This window comes from Arachis hypogaea, chromosome 12 (assembly GCF_003086295.3).
Source record: "Arachis hypogaea cultivar Tifrunner chromosome 12, arahy.Tifrunner.gnm2.J5K5, whole genome shotgun sequence".
NCBI lineage: Eukaryota > Viridiplantae > Streptophyta > Magnoliopsida > Fabales > Fabaceae > Arachis > Arachis hypogaea.
In genome coordinates this window covers 67,966,945-67,974,473 of record NC_092047.1, presented here as the reverse complement: position 1 = coordinate 67,974,473, position 7,529 = coordinate 67,966,945, and the positions used below count along the sequence as shown (strand labels likewise).

The window sequence follows — 7,529 nt, the reverse complement described above, 5'->3', positions numbered from 1 at the left end:
CTAATGAAGATCCAAACCAACATCTCACAAAATTTCTGAGAATTTGCGATACTGTGAAGTCCAATGGAGTCCAGGAAGATACCTATAAACTGCTCTTGTTCCCATTTTCACTTAGGGACAAGGCAGCTAAGTGGCTGGAATCATTCCCAAGGGGGAGCCTAACAACCTGGGATGAGGTGGAAAGCAAGTTTCTGGCACGTTTCTACCCCCCACAAAAGGTCAATAGGCTTCGATCTGAGGTTCAGACGTTTAGACAACAAGATGGTGAAACTCTCTACGAGGCATGGGAGAGATTCAAGGATTTAACAAGGAAATGCCCACCAGACATGTTCCATGACTGGGTGCAATTGCATATTTTCTATGATGGACTTTCTTATGAATCAAGAAAGGCTGTAGACCATTCATCAGGAGGTTCATTGAACAGGAAAAAGACTGTGGAAGAAGCCATTGAAGTGATTGAGACAGTGGCTGAGAATGAGTACTACTATGCTTCAGAGAGACACAACACTAAGGGAGTCATGGAGCTGAGCCATGTTGATACAATTTTAGCCCAAAACAAGGTGTTTGCCAAGCAACTAGCAGAGCTCACCAGGAAATTAGAAACAAAGCAAGTGGCTGCAATACACACACAAGATCAAGAGGAAGTAAGCACTGAAGGAGGTGATTGGGAAGAGGCCAACTATGTGGGAAACCAACAAAGGCAATTATATGATCCACATTCCAACACTTACAACCCAGGATGGAAAAACCACCCAAACTTTGGGTGGGGAAACCAGCAAAACCAACATAACAAGTCCACATACCAAAACTCCAACCAAAGATCATACCAAGCCACACAAAACACTTACTCCCAACCATCATATCATGGCCAAAATAATCAACCTACCCAACCTAATCCGAACCAACAATTTCAAGATCAATTAAACAGGATAGAGGGAATGCTAGCAACCATGAGTCAAGACATAACCGAATTGAAAGCCTTTAAGGAAGAAGTAAACTCTAACCTGCAAAACCAAGGAGCTGCCATCCAGAAGCTAGAAAATCAAATTGTGTATTTGTCTAAGCAAACCCCTGGGCCAAGCGTTTCTCATGCTGCCAAGGCTATTGCAAGGGAAGAATGTAAGGCCATAACCCTCAGAAGTGGAAATAATCTAAAGGAGATCTCAAAGGAAACCACAGAGGATGAAGCAAAGGAAAATGTGAGAGACAAGGAACAAGGACAATCTTTTACACCGTCTGCAACAAAAGAAAAAGAAAAAGAGGTCCTGAAGCCTTATACACCTAAAGCACCATATCCTCAACGTTTGATGAAAAGTGAAAAGGATGGCCAATTCTCCAGATTCTTGGAGATTTTTAAGAAGCTTCAAATCAACATTCCGTTTGCTGAGGCAATAGAGCAAATGCCACTCTATGCAAAATTCTTAAAGGAATTAATGACCAAGAAGAGAAGCTGGAGAAATGAGGAAACTGTGTTGTTAACTGAAGAATGCAGTGCCATCATTCAGCACAAATTGCCTCAGAAATTGAAGGATCCAGGCAGTTTCCAAATCCCCTGCATCATAGGAGAAGTCATGGTGGAGAAGGCCTTGTGTGACTTAGGGGCCAGTATCAATTTGATGTCTCTAACAATGATGAGAAGAATGAAGATTGAGGAAACCAAACCAACAAGAATGGCCCTCCAATTGGCAGATCGAACTTTTAAATTCCCTCATGGGATAGTTGAGGATTTGTTGGTGAAAGTGGGAGATTTTATATTTCCTGCTGATTTTGTGGTGTTAGATATGGAGGAAGAAGCCAAAGCTTCAATAATTCTGGGAAGACCCTTCCTGGCTACTGCTGGAGCCATCATAGATGTACAAAAGGGTGAACTCACTCTTAGACTACATGACGAGAAATTGGTGTTTAACGTATTCAAGGCAATGAGCTATCCATCAGAATCACTAAAGGAATGCATGAGGGTGGATGTAGTGGACATTGCAATACAAGAAACCTTTGAGGAAACAACAAAGGAAGTGGCAGAGGAGGAGTTCACCAAGAATATTGAAGTTAGTGACATCAACGCTGCTGAAACAACCATGCCAAGCATGCCAGAGAGAGTGAAAGAAGAGAAGGAAGCACCAAAACCTGAGCTCAAAGCATTGCCCCCTAATCTCAAGTATGCGTACTTGGGTAGTGATGAGAGCCATCCTGTTATCATTAGCTCTGCCCTGAACCAAGAACAAGAAGAAGAATTGATCAAGGTGCTACAAACTCATCAAGATGCCATTGGATGGACCCTAGCTGATTTGAAGGGGATAAGTTCATCCATATGCATGCATAAAATCCTGTTAGAAGAGGATGCTAGACCCTCCATTCAAGCTCAGAGAAGATTGAATCCCGTCATGAAAGAAGTGGTACAAAAGGAGGTCATGAAGTTATGGCAGGCAGGGGTAATCTACCCCATTTCTGATAGCCCATGGGTTAGTCCCATCCATGTAGTTCCCAAGAAAGGTGGCATAACTGTGGTGCCAAATGAGAGGAACGAACTCATACCCACAAGAACTGTCACTGGGTGGAGGATGTGCATAGACTACAGGAAACTCAATGAAGCCACCAGAAAAGATCATTTCCCACTCCCATTCATGGATCAGATGCTTGAAAGGCTTGCAGGACATGCTTACTATTGCTTTCTGGATGGATACTCAGGCTATAATCAGATAGTAGTTGATCCTAGAGATCAAGAAAAAACATCATTTGTTTGTCCATATGGAGTTTTTGCTTATAGACGCATGCCCTTTGGATTGTGCAATGCACCTGCCACTTTCCAAAGATGCATGCTGTCCATCTTTTCGGATATGATTGAAAAATTTATTGAAGTTTTCATGGATGATTTTTCTGTGTTTGGAGATTCTTTTCCTAGCTGCCTACACCACCTTGCCTTGGTGCTTAAGAGATGCCAAGAGACCAACCTAGTATTAAACTGGGAAAAGTGTCATTTCATGGTCACAGAAGGAATAGTCCTTGGCCACAAAATCTCTAATAGAGGCATTGAGGTGGACAGAGCTAAGGTGGAACTCATTGAAAAACTACCTCCACCCAGTAATGTCAAGGCAGTTAGGAGTTTTTTGGGACACGCTGGCTTTTACAGAAGGTTTATTAGAGACTTTTCTAAAATAGCCAAACCTTTGAGTAACTTGCTTGTCTCTGATACACCCTTTGTATTTGATAAAAATTGCATGCTAGCCTATGAACTTTTGAAACAAAAACTTTCCTCTGCACCTATCATTGCCCCACCTGATTGGAACTTACCTTTTGAACTGATGTGTGATGCATCAAACCTTGCTATTGGGGCAGTGTTAGGACAAAGGAAAGACAATTTGGTACATGTGATTTATTATGCCAGTAAAGTCTTGAATGATAACCAAAAGAACTACACAACCACTGAAAAAGAACTCTTGGCAATAGTCTTTGCATTTGACAAATTTAGATCCTATCTCATTGGATCTAAAGTCATTGTCTTCACTGATCATTCAGCTTTAAAATACTTACTTGCTAAATAAGAATCCAAACCAAGACTTATTAGATGGGTTCTTTTGTTGCAGGAATTTGACATCGAAATCAAAGATAAGAAGGGTGTAGAGAACAAGGTGGCAGACCATTTATCAAGGATACCATGTGAAGAAGGAAGCACACAAAGCACACATATAAATGAATGCTTTCCTGATGAACAACTCATGGTAATTCACAAAGCACCCTGGTTTGCAGACATAGCAAACTTCAAGGCCACTGGGAGTTTGCCGTTGGAATTTAACAAGCATCAAAGGAAGAAATTGGTAAATGATGCCAAATACTTCATCTGGGACGAACCATACTTGTTCAAAAAATGTTCGGATGGCATACTCAGAAGATGCATATCAGAGGAAGAAGGAAGGGAAGTCTTATGGGACTGCCATGGCTCCACTTATGGAGGACATTTTGCAGGAGAAAGAACAGCAGCTAAGGTGTTGCAGTGTGGTTTTTATTGGCCCACTATCTTCAAAGATGCAAAGGAACTAGTGAAGCACTGCCATGAATGCCAGAAAGCGGGGAACCTGCCAAGAAGAAATGAAATGCCACAACAATTCATTCTGGAACTTGAATTGTTTGATGTATGGGGGATAGATTTCATGGGACCCTTTCCCACCTCATACTCAAATAATTACATTCTTGTGGCAGTAGATTATGTCTCCAAATGGGTTGAAGCAATAGCAACTCCAACCAATGATAATAAGGTAGTCATGAACTTCCTCAGAAAACACATTTTTTGCCGTTTTGGGGTTCCAAGAACAATCATCAGTGATGGAGGAAGCCACTTCTGCAACAAACCATTAGAGACATTGCTTCTAAAATATGGAGTCAAACACAAGGTAGCCACACCATACCATCCACAGACAAGTGGGCAAGCCTAAATATCTAATAGGGAACTCAAAAGAATCCTGGAAAAGACTGTGGGAACTTCAAGGAAGGACTAGTCGATTAAGCTAGATGATGCTCTTTGGGCATATAGGACAGCTTTCAAAACACCAATTGGAATGTCTCCTTACCAACAAGTATATGGAAAAGCTTGCCATTTGCCACTGGAGTTGGAGCACAAGGCATACTGGGCCTTGAAACTTTTGAACTTGGACAGCAAAGCTGCTGGAGAAAGAAGGATGTTGCAAATTCAAGAGTTAGAAGAATTCAGAGCTGAAGCTTATGACAATGCCAAAATTTACAAAGAAAGAGCAAAGAAGAAGCATGACAGCAACATAGCCCCAAGGAAATTTGAAGAAGGACAAAAAGTATTGCTCTACAATTCTAGGCTGAAGCTATTCCCAGGGAAGCTAAAATCAAGGTGGTCTGGACCATTCCTTGTCACCAAGGTCTCCCAATATGGACAAGTAGAAATCATGGAAGAAAAGTCACAACGAACCTTCACTGTGAACGGTCAAAGACTCAAACATTACTTGGGAGATGTGGAGGAGAAAGACAAGGTTAAATATCACCTCAACTGAGGAAGACAACCGTCAAGCTAATGACGTTAAAGAAGCGCTTGTTGGGAGGCAACCCAACCTGAGGTAATATCCCTTTGCTGTTTCTTTTATTTGTTTCAATAAAAAGGGTGAAGTAGTTTCTGTGCATTGCAAAGAATTAAGTTTGGTGTTTCACACCAAACAATGAATTCGTGGATCAATAATTCAAAGGGAATGTGTGACTCTAAGTTTGGTGTTCCACCATAAAGATCAACTGAACACAACAACCTTTGAATTATATGAAAGGAACAACCATTCTAAGCAATCATAGAAATGCTTAAAATCCTTAGCAGCAACTTCATTCCAAGGAGAACTCAAGGATTCAAAGAACAGAGAAGTAAGTAGGAGACTAAGTTTGGTGTTCACACACCAACTTAAGACTCAGACACTTGCCCATACATAGTTGAGCTAACCACTCAAGTGCTTGAGAAGCAAGCAACTTCATCACTCTTTGCAGGAAAGGAAACAAGGATCTTAGAAAGAACATGAAGCAACAACTAGGAGAAGAAGGAGAAATCAAATTGTTCCTGGCAACAAAGAGAAAACAAGAAATTTCACAAGGTGGTGTTGTTCCTTGACAATTCTTTAAAAGGGCAAACAAAAGCATGCTTGTTCTGGTATAAACTGAAATTGTTGAATCTTTCTGGAATGTAAAGTTTCTAGTATGTTTGTCTGTTTAATGCTTTGAATAAAGTGAATGCCTAGATGTTTGGATATAACTTCACCTTCTTAAACAAATGCTTGCCATGCTTGTTCTGTTTCCAAAAATAAAAGAAAAGTTTGAACAAAAGTAACTTGGCTCAATTAGTGACAAATCAAGTAGAATTAAGTGGTGGTATGCATGCTTGATTGTTTAGTAAGATCACTGGAAATAAAGTGTAGAATTATCATTTTTTGTGTAGAATTTGAAAACTGTCTATGGATCTTGAGGAATAAATGTCTTTGGCCATGAAAAAGAAAGAAAAAGAAGAAGAAAAAGCCACTGAAAAAAAGGGCAACCAAAAAGCAAAAAATTGAGAAAATAAGCTAGGCACCAATGGTTTGAACTTCTGAGACAAATGTCTGTGGTGTTTATGTATTAAGGATATGCTTGGATGAATAGGTTCTGAGGAGTGTTTCAACACTTGGTAACTTGGGTTAACTAACCCAGGATTATCAACCAAAAGTCCATTATCAAGAGCAACCTAAATACAAAACATTTAGTCACACAAAGAGGTGCTGGACACCAATGTCTCAAGAAGAAATGTGAACTAAAATGCCTGGAGTGGATATGTGTAGTGCACTGATAAGAAAAAGAAAATGCCAAAGGCTTGTGCAACACATGACACTAAGCAAACAAGGAGCAAAGGAGCTCTAAGAAAAAGAAAAGAAAAACAAAGAAGAGAAAAGTGCCAAGGACATAAGAATAACAAGAGGCCATAGCAGTGTTTGATGGATGCAATGAAAAAGTGATAATCTTACCTGATAAGAATGAAAAAGTGATGCTGCAACTTTCTGCATAAAACCCTTCTGATGAACTTCAAATGCTTGCTAATATAGCCAATGTAATTGCTTTCTGTTTCATACTTTCTTCTCAAATAACTCAGGACTTGCTTAGGGACAAGCAAGTATTAAGTTTGGTGTTGTGATGCCAAGGCATCTTAGGCTAGTTTCACTAGCATTTTTCTGTTAGTTTTAGTTGTTTTATGCACTTTCTTGAGCTTAAAGTAACCAAGAATGGTTAAAGAATAACAAAGCAATGAACCATCCAAACAGTATGATTTTTATGCAAATTTCATGAGTTTTTAGTTATATTACTTGAATGCTATGAATGGAAGATTCTCATGAAAATTTGCAAGACTTTGATGCAGTTGTTTGGATGATTTCAGGAAAGAAGAGGCTAGGCAAGGAAGCAACAAAAATCAATAAAGGAAGCTTGAATATCACATGTGGAGTTTAAGTTCCAGTTTAAGCTTAAACTGGAACTTAAACGCCAAAATCATAAAAGCTGAGGAAAGGGTGAAAGTGGCGTTTAACCTCCAGTTTAACCTTAAACTGGAAGTTAAACGCCAGAAATGGGAATGCACCAGGGAGCCATTTCCACGTTTAAGCTCCAGTTTAACCTTAAACTGGAGCTTAAACGTGTTCGACCAAGTTTTCTCCTCCAGGGTTGCTTTCTCCATTTCCACGTTTAAGCTCTAGTTTAACCCTAAACTGGAGCTTAAACGTGTTCGACCTCCAGGGTGCTTTCTCCGCTTCCACGTTTAAGCTCCAGTTTAACCTTAAACTGGAGCTTAAACGTGTTCGACCTCCAGGATGGCTTTCTCTATTTCCACGTTTAAGCTCCAGTTTAACCTTAAACTGGAGCTTAAACGTGTTCGACCTCCAGGGCTGCTTTTCCTATTTCCACGTTTAAGCTTCAGTTTAACCTTAAACTGAAGCTTAAACGTGTTCGACTACGTTACCCTCCAGGGCTGCCTTCTTCCATTTCCACGTTTAAGCTTCAGTTTAACCTTAAAC

The 7,529-nt window shown here is 40.2% G+C and overlaps 1 non-coding gene across 1 annotated transcript; it reads right to left on the bottom strand.

Annotated features, from left to right (window-relative positions):
* Window positions 1–224: 224 nt before the first annotated feature.
* On the bottom strand, window positions 225–328 carry LOC112731821 (small nucleolar RNA R71). The gene has a single exon (XR_003167578.1). It is a non-coding gene; the product is annotated as a small nucleolar RNA R71 (small nucleolar RNA).
* Between the last annotated feature and the right edge of the window lie 7,201 nt (window positions 329–7,529).